Consider the following 16,441-nt stretch of genomic DNA (forward strand, 5'->3'; position numbering starts at 1 on the left):
CACTAAAAAGCAGGCTTCAATTCACCCCTATGATGATTATTTTACCTACACACAGAATGCAACTGTCATTAAGTCAGGGTTTCTGTACAGATTTCAAAGTGAGTTCTGAAAGACTAGGCAATGATACTCTAAGAGAACATTGAATGAAGCTGTGGGAATAAAGTCTAAGGTACAGAGAAGATACAAGGATGTGAGATGATGGTGACTTTGAATGTCTGCTGATGTTAGCTTAGATGTTGAGCTGAGCTAAGCCAGGAGAGAGACTATGTGGTTTTCAACCAGCAAGGTCATACAGTGATATTTTTTGAAATGAATGAATTCAACATGCATTAAACAAATTAATCATCATGAATTGAGATTTTATCTCATTAAAATATTTTAATAAAAATGTTATTTTTATAAATGTTTAAACATAAACATAAGCAATTCAACAAACATACAAATACAATGTTAAACATTAGAATTTCCTGTTTTATAATGTTAATATTAATTATCTGTGCAAAAATCCCTCTTGTAAATTATGCTCTGTATAATTTTCCTCAGGATATAGTTGTTTTCATTATATGTACCAAAATGTAGTTTTAGGTATCTAGGATTGAATAATTTATGTTTAAGAATGTCTTATAACTTTTGAAAATTTCATATTTTAAATCATTCATTTGGTAGTGCCTTTTATAAAAGTATCTGTGCGGTGTCATTTAGGGTAGTGGTAGCGGTGGTGGAACCGGAGAGTTAGCTGTTCCTGTGGAGAGCTCAGTAACACTGATGAAGTGAACAGAGAAGGCAGAATAAAGTAAATGTCAATAGTATCTTATGTCTCACGTCTGGAGCCTGAAGCTGCATATTACCTGTCTCTCCCAACTTCATATGGAGCAGATGTGGATCTTTGTCACGTGTCTTGACACAAAAATGTCAACTGTGACTGATTTCAGGCACAAAAATAATGTCACTAAAAGTGAAACTGGGAAGAAGTAGCCTCATTGGGTCTCATTCGCATGTGTGATCCATGATACTGAAGGATGCTAGAAGTTTGCACACTCAGGAGATTAATATACTCATAGATAACTACCATAAGTTTAATTTTTGACTGTTTTATACGTGCTGTGTCATGGATTATTCAAATCTAGCATAAATAAAATACTTCTAGTATACCTATACAAATTCCCTTGGAAATTATTAAAGTATTTGAGATCACCAGAGAAAAGATAATGGAATCAAAAGATTCAAGAGCAGAATAACTATATAAAAGAAAGCAAAGAGAGTGACACAATTAAAAATGGAAAGAATCTTTCGGAGAATTACAAAATGAATCAGTTTCTGAGTACTCACAAAATCCTAACGATTACAGCCTACCAACCAAGAGGAAGTAAATAGTCCAATGTGGCAAAATATAGAAAAGAACTGTAGTGAAAACTTGTAAAATATGTAACATATACACGACATAGAAGTGGAAAAATAGGACGAAGATACAAGTAAGTAATATAATATTGGTTATCTTGATGTTAGTGAAGAGCTTTGTGTGTAACTATAGTAGATTCCTTCTTTATACTTTCATAGATGAAGTAGAAACTGGATTTTATATGTCCACCGTTTTGATTTACCACTTGAATGTAAGTATTCAAAATACTTTTAAAGTTAATTTTATTCTACATGTAAGACAAAGAAATGTGCAGTAAGAGTTCACCAAAATAATCAATAAAATAGTGATTGTTGGTCATTATTGGGACATATCTGTAAAGATTACCATACTATTAGGACAGTGTGTAACAGAACATACTAGAATGCATATATTGTGCTTTAAGGGAGGATAGATAGGAGTGCCAGGAAGGGGGAACATGACATGTAGGGACATTTCTTTTCATCATTATGAGAGTGCAAAAATGCACACAACTGGGGTTTCTCATTTTGGGAGATAATTCCATCATAAGCTGGAGTAGCATGTTATCAAATAAGAGCAATTTAACAAACTTGACTGATTGGTTTTCTGCAGCATAATCTATCTATTCTAACAAATAAATTTAAGTTAACTATTAAAGTACATTTTCATGTCCTGTAATCACTTCTTAACTTTCTACTTGTTATTAAATTTGTACCTGGTATTGTAAGTAGGCATTGGATAGAGATGGCTAAATATTTATCCATATTTTTTGAAAATAAAGAAACCAGTATAAAAGAAAGTTTCAAAGATAAGTACAACCAATAACCTACCATAGAAGGATTATAAGACTAAAACTTACAGGTGTACATTCAAATTCTTAGAAGAATGTGGTTTTGAGAAAAGTATATTCTGGAATACATTTTTAGAATTGCATTATTATATTATTAACTAAAACACAGTTTAAAATTATTAGGACTATTTATTTAAGTTAAATAAAACTTTAAAGCACATTATTTGTGCCTGTGTAAAATATGATTTTAGCATTATTTTTCTATGCATAGTGAGTAATGAGCACAATTCCAACATAGGACATAAAAAGTGGTTAAAACAGAAAGATAAATTGGAACAATATTTAATGCATTCAAATGAAACAATTACGATTCAGAAGCCATAAAAATACAAAAATGATAGGTTCAATAAAATATAATAATGCAAAATGAAGACTAATGAAATTATTAAAATTGAAAATCAGAAGTTAAAAATATCTCTAATTGCCAAAATTGTTGGAGTAGAAAATTTCCAATTGAAATTACTTTCCTACAAAACACTGATAAAATAAGAAAAACAGAAAGGGATAGACAAAACAGATAGATTTGGAATCATTTCGGGTGTACGTGATGTAAATTTGACTCAGGGTAGTAATGATGTTTCTGAAGAGAAATCATTATAATTTCAACATTCATGATATAGAACTGCCAGAAGAAACGTAGGATGATAGGGGGAATTGAACTGTTAAACATGTTTTCCTAAATAAACTTTATGTTTTGCAACTTTTGCTTTTAGTGCTAGAGATTGAACCCTGTTTACTACAAATGCTCACATGCAGGGCAGGTACTTTATCACTGAAGTACACTCCCACCCCATGATATGATTTTTAAATAAAAATTGCAGTATGATTTTTAATGTTGTAAATATGACCCAGGAAAAGAAATTCACATACATTTTAAGTGTCTTGAAATAGATGTTATCAATTCAGAAAACCATGCTGATTTAACCTATGACATTCTTCATCATTCACTTAATATCCATTATTTTATCATGATAAATAAGTGAATGTTAAAGAAAAATGAAAACCTTTAAAGAAAAATGCCTTAAAATAACTCTAGAGTATACAGAATATTGCTGAGTAAATCCAGATTTATAATAGAACAGGATACCTTAAAAGTACCAAAGTAATTCCCTACATAATATATTATTTTGTAAAACGCAATAAAGATGAGAAGTCTATTACATGTTATGGAAACTAAATTTCTCACAACTTTATGTCTGAAGGCCTATTTAAGTTTAATTTTTCTCTTAGATTCTTGCTAAGTGTGTGTGTGTGTGTGTGTGTGCGCGCGTGTGTGTATGTGTGTGAATTGTTCTATATTTGATATGCCTGTATGATAGTTAACTGAGTGTGTCAACCTGAGTGAAAATTTCATCAGTGAAATTTTGAGTGTGGCCGAAGGAATTTATGGAATACAAAAATACACAAGGTTCACAGTAAAATCCAATGTGTCTTCTCACAATATTGTGAGTGGCACCAATCAGTAGGCTTGTCCCTTGAGTGAAGTAAAATGCAAAGGAAGAAGCTTTGTTTTTTCAGAGGAGCCCCAATCTTCATCCCACCTTGGAAGCTGTCTCATGCTTCCCACTGCGGATGCTTCAGCCTCCTGCTGCGGACTCTCACAGTGAGCGCCAGACCTTCAGTGGGATCCTTCAGCACCCAGTCAACCCTTTTGCACTCTACCACACCTGACTTGGTGAGCGGCAAGTGTAAGTTGATCTTGTAAACTCATATATTTGTGTATCTTGCGTTAAACCTATTTCGCAAGTAATCATTTACTGATACAGAGGGATTGTATATTTTTACTCAGAAGTTTAGAGACATCCCATATGCTTCTGAGGTTCTGAGAATCCAAGAAGGATATGTGTGTTTGTGTGTGTGTGTGCGTGTGTGTGTGTGTGCATATTTACTAATCTCAGGAATGGGTTAAAAAGTGATAACACCAAATGAAAATAATAAACACAGTAAATGAACTGAAAATCCAAAGTAAAAAAAAAAAAATAAATGGGCGTAAACATGTTAAATCTCATAAGATAAATGTAAATTAAGCATACAATGGGGTCATTTCTCATTTTTCAGCTGCTAAATAGTCTATATTTTGACAAATTTTATGAAATAACAGACAAATGCGTATTGTTAATAAAACTACAAATGAAAAATATCATCTGGGTTATTCTAGAAGTTTATCCTTTGAACAAACAATGTCTAGTAAAATTACCATTGTACTTTGCAGTTAATTCACATTTACATTTTATGACTAGGACTATTATTTTTGATCATATAAACAAGAAATAATATAAAAATCTTACTATTAAATTGTATATTCAACTTTTATTTTATTTTATTTTTTGGTTCTTCTCTGGTACCGGGAACCGAACTCACGACGTTGCGCTTGCCAGGCAGGCGCTTTTGCCGCTGAGCTAAATCCCCAGCCCCGTATATTCGACTTTAGAAGATAATTTATTGTAAAGTTTTTCATACCAGTAGGAAATGGATTGGATATTATGACAAGAAGTGAAAATTCAAACGTCAAAAATTAAATAAAAAGTTTAAGTAATGTATGATTATATGCATTACTATGAATAAATTAATAAGTAAAAATAAAGGTAATACTAGTTGTGTAGATGCTTTAGATACTTATGTTTCATGTTTTTATGACTTTGACTTTTTTTTGCTGTTTTTCTTTCTTTCTTTCACAGTGTGGAAGAATGAAAGCAGCACGCCAGCATGAGAGGTAAGCTCCCTAATCGAGCTAAGAGTTTAGAGAATATATTTTAAAACCAGGCAGGTAGTTTCCATTATGAAGTTTAAAATTTACATAAGTATTAAAACTATAGGTCAACAAATTGAGTAAACATTGATGAAAACTATGTCTTCTACAATTATATCAATTGAAGTATATGCTTCTAATACTAAAAGAATAAAACTAGAACAAGTAGTTAGTGTAATTGTGATACTTGTGTTATAATGTGAATGACATGATTACCTGAATAAAATGTTAAAATAGAAGAGATACAATTGACAACTAAAAATGGATACAATTAACAAATAAAAAAATAGATATAATATTTCTTTTCTGAATAACCACTTGGAACTACATAATAAAATACATAAATAAGTACCACACATACATAAATACATACATTCATACATTACTTTACATACGTAAAATAATAAGTGAGGAACAATTAAGATTACTGCATAAGACACAAAATAAAAATTACTACCTCTATCAGCAAATATGTACGTATGTGTAATTGAGCACAAATGAGAAGGCATTTTAACAGATTTCCATCAAAAATAATTTTAAAAATACAAAAATCCGTATACATTTTAAAGCAACAGAGAAAATTGATACAGAATTAGCATTATAAAATGTGAAGAAAATCTATAAAGCTATATAATTCAAAGGAAAAAACATTAAGATTACTGGTCACGCCAAGATTCAGTGACTACAGTATCAATTTAGCACATCTGTGGACAAAGCGATCTTCTATGTACCACAAATTTAGATAGACAAAAATCTCACAAGGAAGTAAAAATAAATAATCTAAGCAAGTCCTGGTAAACTGTGAATCAAGCAAATTCAAAATTCAGAAGCACTGATGGTAATGACCGTAAACTGATATCCATTAAGAAAATAGAGTTGATAAAAAGCTCATTACACAGAAAAGCAGCTATAGCATAAAAATAACATAAGAAATAATTCAGAGCTGTTGTGGTGCAACACTTGGGAGGCTGAGGCAGGAGAATCGTAATGAGTTCCAGGCCAGGCTAAAGGTCAGTCTGAACTTCACTGTGTTAAAATGACAAAAAAAAAAAGAAAAAGAAATGATTCAGAAATATGATCACTTCCTTTGGGCTGAGAGCAAAAGGGATATTAGTTATTGAAATTTGGTGGAATAAAACTATAATTGAAATAAATGTTATGATAATGGCATTTGGATCCAAAAGTCCAATAATACCTTAAGAATATTTTTACAATTAAGATGTGTGATAATAAATATAAGTTCATTCTTTATATTCATGTTTCAAAATATATGAACTAATATCAATTTCCACTGTCATTAAAAAAATGAAGCATAATTAAATAGTTCCTAGCTTGATATTGGGAAGACATAAATTGCAAAGACTGGTATAAAAGACCAAAGAAACATTAATACTTTAAAGGATATGTAATATTTTGTTTACCTGGTACAAAATTGCAAAAATAAAATTAAGCAGTACATAAGTAACAAATAAAGCATATATATGTATACTCATAAATAATGATTGAAAGCTATTTGATACACAAAAGATGAAAAAAGGAAAAATGACTCATCAGAATGCTTATTTTAGGATGTTTGTGGTAAAGAACACTCTGGCAATGACAGCTGACAGATGTGCATTCAAGATAATCATGTGGAATATAAGACTAATATCTTATTCACTTATGAATATATAATTAAGTTGGAATTACTGATTTGCATGAATAGGCAGAGACTCACATGAATTAAGGAAATTCAACTGGACTGTTGCGGGGGTCTGAGTAGTGTTTAGTAAAATGCTTGAAATCTTCTCTTTGGCAGAGTCCCTGATCTTGAGTCATGTTGTACACTTGCAGAATAACATAATGGGAAAAGAAACACTAGCAGCAAAATTCTAAGGACATTTTCTTGAGGATGAATGCAACAGACAAATAGGTCCCTATTTGGTGCCAAATATCCATTAGGCAGTAATATTACCTGAAATTCCCACAGAGTTCCATCGTTTTGAATGCATGTATAAACAAGACAGCAAATGCTTTCCGGATTCCCAATAACGCAGGTGAATGGATATAACAAGCAAGAATATTAGTACCAACCAAGAAGTGCACAGCTATGGAAAGTTTATTAAAGAAATACCTGCTCCCCACTCCTCTTGGGAGCTATTTTTCTTTCCCACAGTTCTCAGCTGAATGACAAGACCTTGAAGAAAAGGAACAAAATAAATTTCTGAGTCCAAATATATCACTTCTCTCTACTCCAGAAGACTAGTGCAAGCATGAGAAAGAGTGAAGACGGAAGTCATATGCTTTTTCACTTTATGTCATGGAGCTAATATCTTCTAATTACCTGGAAAATAAAAAGACATAAAGGTGATGGTAAGAGTGTACTTTAAACTTCACATAATAAAGTGAAATTTGTGAAAGTTTCAAGAATTTCAAGGAAATATAAAACGTTTTATATATTACAAACACCACTGACTAGGAGTGGTGAAATCATATCATCTTTGCCTTCTTCTTAGTTGGATCTATGCTTAAATCTTTGACACTAGCTGTTGCTAACTATAATAAAAATACTCTGTATTGTAACATATCAGGTTGACATCTTCTCCGTTATGAGAAAATAAGAGAGGAAGGTGGTATAGAAATGGCAAAGAGCTTAAATCTTGCTTCCTTCCGTACTTCTCATATCTTTAAATCTGATATCATTATCCCCAAATAAAAGCTGAGTTATCTTTGAACTAACCAGGAGTTATAATATTAAAGATGGAAAAAATCTCAAAAGTCTATCAGCCATGATTTTCAGTTTTTATCTTTAAAATTTTAATCAGGCAGAAATAACATCGTTCATTCTGAATTTTGTTAAAAAGATTTCTTTTGTAAAATAAAGCATCTCAAGATTTTTCATTTAATAACTTCACATTCTGTTGTCATGCAGTTAAATTATGTAAAACCCATTCTATTCACATTCTCTAAATATGCATTTGTACAGTTCTTTATCAAGCATAATATATTAAAAAATCAGAAATATTTTCATTTCTAAATTTATTGAAATGGTATGTATAATTATATAAAGAGAAGAAAAATAATTTTAAGTCATTTTGGGAAGCTCAAATCATTCTTTATGAAATTAATATACTAAGCTTTTATTTCAGCATTAAGATATAAAAATTACAAGATACATCACTATCTTCTTTGATTTCTGCAGAGTACCAAATTATACAGCATTCACAAAATAGCTTAGTCACAGTTTTCTCCTATCAGTGACCCAGAACATTACAACAGCTTGTGCAGCATAAAAGGGTAAAAAAGGATAAACATCCTTTGCAATTATATAACAATAAATGAACCATAGCTGATAAGCATTATGATGGGACGTGTCTTGAGAGAATTTATTTAGTTAGTTAGTCATTTAGAAAGATGTGCACAGGGTAAATTCATTGGGCATATGGACAGCATGTGTTGAAGGACTCCCTGTAGCATTGGAATGACACATTATTATAAAATATAATGTACCATTGCTGCTATTATCTTGATTCTAATGAGAAAAGATAAATCAGTTTTTATACAAAAATTCCTACAAAATAAAATAACATAGCGAAGAAGGTAAAGTGGAAAGAATATAAAGATAATTTTAACTCTTAAAGGTAGTAAATTAGAATGAAATTTAATTGAGAATGCCATACAATATATAACCTTTTCTTGTTTTGTCTTTCTTGATGCATCATGTTTTTTTTTTTCATTTATGGTTTTTCTTGTTTTATATTTAACATTATGCACAGTCTAAACTAGCTGTTTTGTTTTTCCTATTAGAAATCTAGATCAAATATCTAAAATTATCAAAGTTTAATTAATTCATTTAAGAATATCTACTTTATAGTACTGCCTTTGTTTTGTATGAAAGAGAAACAAAGAAAAGGAAGAAAAATATATATATATATATACACACACACACGATAGCTATTATACTACTAATTTCTGTTATTTCATAGGAAAGAACAGTACTTATACTGTTCAACCAATTTTCGTGCCTATCTCTGGCAAACTGAGCAACAACTTTGAGGATAACAATATGCAGTATAATAACTATTATTCATTTCCTATCACCTTATTTTTAAATTCTTTATCAATTTTATTGTTTTCTCTCCCTTTAAAATATATTTTTTCTTAAGACATTACATGCTGAGTGACTTCTTAAGCATAAACATGCTATGAGGAAAGATAAATTTATATGTATATATATTTATAAAACAAGAGAAACAAGCCAATATGGTAGAGACTAGAAAATGATAACTATTTTTCTTAAAAGATTTAAAAACAAACTCATAAAATTACAAATCTGTGTAATGAGAAGTATTTTATGCACATATAATTTGTAATTTATAATCCCATTTTTGATTCATTCCAATATTTTTAAAAAACACCAGGTCCCCAAATTCAAAGGCCAAATCCAAAAATGAGCATCTGCGATGAATACTCACTTTTCAGATGAAGAAATACAAACCTCAAATCAATATATGAAAAAGTCTTCAGCATCACTTGTCATTTGAGGGATGCAAATAAAAACAACACTGAGATTTCATCTCACTCCAGAAAGAATGGCTATCATCATCAAGAAATCAACCAATAACAAATGCTGGCAGGCCTGTGGGGAAAAGGATTCCTTTTCCACTATTGGTAGGAGTGTAGACTGTTGTAACCACTGTGGAAATCAGTGTGAAGATTCCTCAAAAAACTAGGATTACATATATACCTATGTTTATAGCAGCACAATTTGAAATAGCTAAATCTTATAAACAACCCAAATGTCCATCAAGTGAGGAATGGATAAAAAGTTGTGTTTTTTAATATAATTGTGTAACACTCAGACATAAAGAAAGATAAACTTGAGATTTTTATAAGTAAATGGTTGCAAATTGAGACCATACCCATAAATGAAATAAATCAGACCCATATGTGTAAACATCATATTGTCTCACTAGTATGAGAAGATGAATAAGTAAATAAGATCCATAATGTACATAAATGTTGTGAATTGTGAAGAAACTGTTGAAAAGAAAAGAGAAGCTGATGGAGGAAAAGGGAAAGGAAAGAAGGAAAAAAGGAAAAAAAACAATATATATATATTAGTTAAAATAGTTATACAGCTGGTTTCTCTTCACTGAAAAGAAAAATTTGTGTTAATATTGTTTGGACAATATGTTGGTCAATATTTCATGCCAATATCTTGTACTCTGAATAACTATTATGAAGATAACCATATAATATATTAATTATTTTTATGCTCCTGATTTGAAAATCTTTTTAAATTTTATTTCTATTTTTCTTCTTCTCTCTAAAATAAAATAAGAAAAGAATGCTCGCTTTCACCATGGCTATACTGTTTGAACTGGAAATTTTGCTCTCACACACTAGGCAAGAAAATAATAACATTTAAATTACAAAGGAAAAAGATAAAACTCTTTCTGACCCTTCCATTTGTCACCAAAAATCTTAGAAATACGTTGCGACTTTCAAAAGACCAAATTTTTTATCATTGGTGGTGGATCTGATAGTGAAAGGTTTAGAGGCGGTTTTTTTTTTTTTTTTTTTTTTTGCTTTTCTTATCCAACAAAGATTCTAGGATCATTTTCCTAATTTCCAGAAAGTGGGTTTCAGCCTCTTCCGTGGGTGGAGAGTTTTGCTGTTTCCCTTCTGGTAGCATAGAGCTTTTGTCTTAAAGGAAATAATAGATTAATTATAACGCAAAGCATTTCCAGTACAATATGGAACACCAATCAGGGTAGAATTTTTTATTCATCTCCCCGAATATTGCCAGAAATACATCACTGAAAACCTTCGAGAATTACTTGTCAGAAAGTGCACTTTTCCTTATATTCAATGCTTCCTGGATTGCTATAGAAACATGCTTCACATGGATCAGTTTGAAATAAAATTTAAATTACCTCTTATAACTCCTTACTTACTAATCATGGACAATGTCCACAATTCCTGTTGTGCTCTGACAGAAATGATTTGGATATCAAGTTCCTTGTGAGCAATATCAGTCTTTGATGGATTCATGAGAACTTATGAGAATTGGATTCAGATTTTTCCTCTTAGAAAGGGATTAACGCTCTTTCCGGCTATGTCACAGAATCAGGAATCATATGTTTGAAAACATTTGAGGAACATTTTATTTGTAGAAAAGAAGACAAGTACATATATGAACGGGTTTAGAGGAAATGGGCAACTAATATTGTATACTCACTCAGAAAAAGGAATCTCTGGAATTAAGCAAACATTCTATGTTTTATATAACATTTTGCAAGCCCATAAAGGCACTTATTTCTTTCACCTGTCTACATAAAATCAAAGGCTCACTAAGTTCCGCAAAACTATTTTAGAAACAGCTTTATATTTTCAACTGTGTTTTAATGGATCTTTAAATTAAAACCTGTCTTGACAACTATGCATTAAACAATAATCTTGGCTAACTCAAAAAAAAGATTTTGTTGCAATACTTAGTTTTAGTAAAGAAAACAAGTAATAGCAGTAGTAATTTTTAAACACTAGATTACAAAGATAAGCCATACTTTAAAAATACTATATATATAGTCTACATATATGCATATATATTTAAATTGAAATACATGTATTCTGCAAAAGCTAGTTAGGGCGTAAAATGGACTGCTACGGCTCTATTTCTATTTTAGAAAGTATATAAAATGATCAGATACTTTTGATAAATGTGGTTATGTGTGAAAATGCTGAAATGTTTCATTTATCCCATATGAATGGGATATTTTCTTGAAATAATAATCTAATAGATTTTGTCTGTAATCTGTTAGATTTTGTCTGTAGAAATTGTATCTCCTTCACCTTTATTATATAGCTGGTAAAAAAATGAATTTTATATTAGGCATAAATCTTACCCTTTTTTTTTCCGGTACTGGGAATCGAGCTCATGATCTCACACTTGCCAGGCAGGTGCTGTGCCACTGAGCTAAATCTCCAGTCCCTAGGCATAAATCTTGGAAAAAGTTCAGAATTTTAAAAACTTCATAAGATAGGTTACTCCTATATGGATAATGGCATGGTGACCTGGACCTTTTTCCAACTTTTAATTTATTCTTCCCAGACTGTGCTCAACTTCCACTAAGTGTGTACTGTTCTATAATCCTAAATACTACCCAGGAATCTTAATATCCAGGGATACCAACTTTGATGAAATATAATATGAGACAACAGTAGTATTTCATTAAGTGATAATATTATCCATCTTTGCATGTGCTCCTACTCTTCACGCCTTTGGTGCAATAGTTTGTGGATCCAGATACTCTTTAATTTTATTTTCTTAAAGCAGGGTATCACTATATATTGCAGGTTGGGCTTGGATTACGGCGATCCTCTTGCCTCAACCTCTAAGTGCTGGAATTACAGGCATGCACCACCATGTCTATGAGATTTTATTTATCAAGAGTAGAAGGAGCGAACGCAATCCTGAACTTTCTACTGGGATTGAAGCCAGCGCATAAATCTTGAAGAACAGATGAAATGGAATAATACACAAACATAATGAGATAGGACTGGGAGTTAAATGAAGCTAAAACTGAGATTACTTGTGAATATGCAATTTAAATACCATTATGAAAGGATATGAAGAAAATGATATAACTGGAGTTCTCACAGTAAAAATTTCTGTGGTTAATACATCCAAATAATTTCTTGAGACTCTGATTTTGAAATTACTTCTACAATTACCTTGAAATTAATAATTTATTCAATTATGAGTTAAGTTTCTAAAAAGCAAATCCATTTTCAAAGGAATTCTCAGGATACTAATTATGAAAAGAGTAAACATTTCAAAGGTAAATCAGGTCCAGATAAAACTCTCAAGTCACATGAAAGCCAAAGGAAATTAACATTACATGAAACAAAACAAAGTAAAATGTGAAAGTTAAACTTAAAAATACAAATCTATTTCCAATAATTTTTTAAAAACTGAATTTATAGAGTGTTTAATACAATGAGATGGGGAGAATTATGCCACCTCTTCACTAAAGTTAGAGGGAAGAAGAGCGAATTAGAGTGAATTATTTATGCACTATTCTTGGACACCCAAGAACCTATCGCAGTGTTGGAAGACCATGGTGTTTTGCATATGAAGGGAACTTTTGCATCAGGAGATTGTACCACATATTTCATGTGGACTAAATCTAATTACACAAATCTTTAAAATCGGGAATATTTTCCAGATTATAGTAAAATAATGAAGACTTGTAGAAGAGAGAATATCACAGAAAATCAACTTGTAAACTCACATGAAATTTTTGCTGGTTATAGGAAGGATGGAACAGTGTGACTCATTGTGGAATTTGAATGATCCTTAGGGACTAACAGGAGCTCAAAATTTGTACCCAGAAAATAAGTGGGAGGTCAGCCCTCTCACAGGAAGCTTCCACATTCTGACAACAATGTGCACATATTTGGAAGCAGACTCTCTGTTGATGCATCAGAGTAATAGTCCTACACATTAGCCTTGGTCTTATGAGAACAAAAATGGGAAAATAAGTGTAGTGCACATAAATTTCTGACTTTAACAACCACGGGATATGTTATGGTTGATACATTGTGTCAACTTGGGGAGTGTAGAGGTTTGGCTAAGTGACTCAGCAGGAAGCCAGGGTGCTTGCTTGATATACATCCTGAGCCTGTGGAAGAGGAGGGCATGGAAAGTATGCAAGCGCTACATGCCCCTTAGGTGGGAGTAGCCTGTTCGCAATGTAAGGGAGGGGAAGAGGTTGCTTGCCGCCATTCCTCCCTTTTGCTCTGGCTGCATTGCTGTTCGGCTGCCATTCCTCCCTTTGCTCTTGTTGCTTTGCTATCTTCCACCTGGGAGCCAGCCAAGTATGGACTGAAACCTCCACAAACTGTAAGCTAAAGAAACCTTTCCTTTCTTAATTTTGGGCGTTGGGTACTTTGTCTCAGCAACGAAAGAAAAGTAACCAAGACAGGATAGTAAATCTATTTTGATTTAAGCAGTTGAATTTGTAGTGACTACTATGGGAATTAAAAATGTATGCATTTAAGCCTGAATTATGGAAAGAAATATAATCTTTAAAAAAAAACACCCAATGTATTGTATTCAAAATTTAAATGATCTTCTTTTCATTATTTAGGAACAATTTTTCTATATGTTATTATATATTCATGTATGCATACATTATATAACATAAATGCCCCTGATTGGTTGATGTCTCCATCTTTGTCTATTTTCGTTAGTATGTATTTATTAAACATAATTGTTACATTTATTTAGGGAGATTGATATATTTTTACTCCCTCTCCCATTCTCTTTTCTCCCTTTTTCAGGTACTCTTTTCATTTCCTCAAAGTCCAACTTCCTGTTTCCTTTTTATTTTGCTCTTTAAATTATTTAATTTTACATTTCTGATATGAAAGAAACCATGAAATAATTAACCTGTATCTGATTTATTTCACTTAACATTCTGGTCTGAACATTCATTCATTGTCTTTCCTATGACTCAAATGTTTTCTTCCTTTTTTGATTGAGCAGTATAACATCTTAAACATACCCTACATTTTCTTTATCCATTCATCTCTTGGTGGCCATACAAATGGCTTTCATAATTTAACTATTGCAAATCATGGTAATATAACCATGGTATGAATAAATCACTGTAACTCATTTGGTAAGATACACCTAGGAGGTATAGCTGAGTTAACCAGACTTTCTATTTTTGTTACTCTTTGAGATCTCCACACCCCTTTCCATAATGATTGTATCAGTTTACATCCCACCAGCAGTGTAGAAGGATTTCATTTTTTTCCACAACTTCATCAGTATTTGATATTTTAGAGCCCTTGATGACAGCCATTCTTTCAAGAAAAAACAGAATCACAGTACTGTTTTAGTTTGCATTTCTCTAATGGCCAAAGATGCTGTATATTCTTCATAAGTTTTTTCATAATCTCTACTTCTATTGAGTAGTGTCCATTTATTTCAGTTGCACTTTTTTAAATTTTATCTTTTACTTTGTATGTCTAATTGCTTTTAGTTTATTATATGTTCTAAGTGTTAGGTAATACTTTGAGAAGTAACTGACAATTGTTGTTTTATTCTCTAGGTTGTCTCTTCACTCTGTTCACTATTTCTTTTGCTGCACAAAAGTTTTAAAATAAATATAATCTCATTTGTTGGTCCACAATATTATTTCTATGTAATTGAAGTCCTGTTTAGGAAATCTTGCCTATGCCTGTGTTCAATAATTTTATGAATTTTTATAGCAGATTCAGTGTTTTTATATCTAGGTCTCTATCAATTTTGATTTCATTTTAGTAAAGGGTGAGGTATGAGACTGGATGCGTTCCTCTACTTGTGTATAACCATCTTCCCAGTACTATTTGTTAAAGAGGTTCCCTTATGGTCAGTTATGTTTTTGGCTCCTTTATCAAAGATCAAATGGCTGAAGCAGCATGGGATTATTTCTACATCTTAATTTCCATTTCATGAGTCAACATTTGTGCTACTACTATGGTGTGTTTATTACTATAGCATTGTAGCATACTGTGAAAATGAAAGAAATTATGAGGTGATATTTTTAATGTGTTAAATAAATTTCTATGTAAATAAGGACATGTGATCCTATGGAAAAGGGATGGAGAAAAGTTTATGAACTATAAAAGGATAAGTAGAAGATGATTTTTTACTTAAAGGGACTATCTATCTCTCTGTATCATGTAAAGTATATCAATGAGACCAAATTAAAATCCTTTCAAATTACAGAAAACCTTAAGGGTATCTAAAAGTAAAGCTACACACAAAACAATCTTTAGTGAAACAAAATTAAAATGAAGGACATCGTTTTTTTAAATAAAAATATGTTGTATAAATATTTGTGCATTCTCATTATTACCATCCATTAACATTATCTATAATACCATAAGGATATGAGCAATGGGAATTTTCAAATATTTAAAGTGTATAGTACTGGATAAATGATATGTTTGTTGTGATCATAAAATTGGTGCTAATATTTAGCAATGTAGATTTCAAGAAGAGCACCAACTAACACACTTTGTTTTTAATGCTGCATTTTTCACATCTTGAAAATGTGAAATCTGATACAGGAAAATACATCCCTGCCTTTTCTATAATTTTATCTTTCACTTTTATTGTGGGCTCAATGACTTCTGTATCTAGTGTTATGATGTCTTCATTTTTTCAGTAATTCCAACAATAACATCGAGTTTCTGTTGTATACTGATCCAAACCAACTGAATAATGCAAACATGACAGGTATAGTGGCACAAACCTGTAATCCCAGCATTCTGGAGGCTGAGGTCAAAAGATCATTGCAAGTTGAAGACCAGCCTGAGCTACAAAGTGAGCTCAAGGACTCAAGTCTATCATTATGCACCAAACTCAAGTCAAAATGGAGCAGAGATTTCAATATTAAAACAGAAACACTAAATCTATTGGAAAATA

This window comes from Chinchilla lanigera, unplaced genomic scaffold, assembly GCF_000276665.1.
Source record: "Chinchilla lanigera isolate Chin_1 unplaced genomic scaffold, ChiLan1.0 scaffold00003, whole genome shotgun sequence".
NCBI classification, from domain to species: domain Eukaryota; kingdom Metazoa; phylum Chordata; class Mammalia; order Rodentia; family Chinchillidae; genus Chinchilla; species Chinchilla lanigera.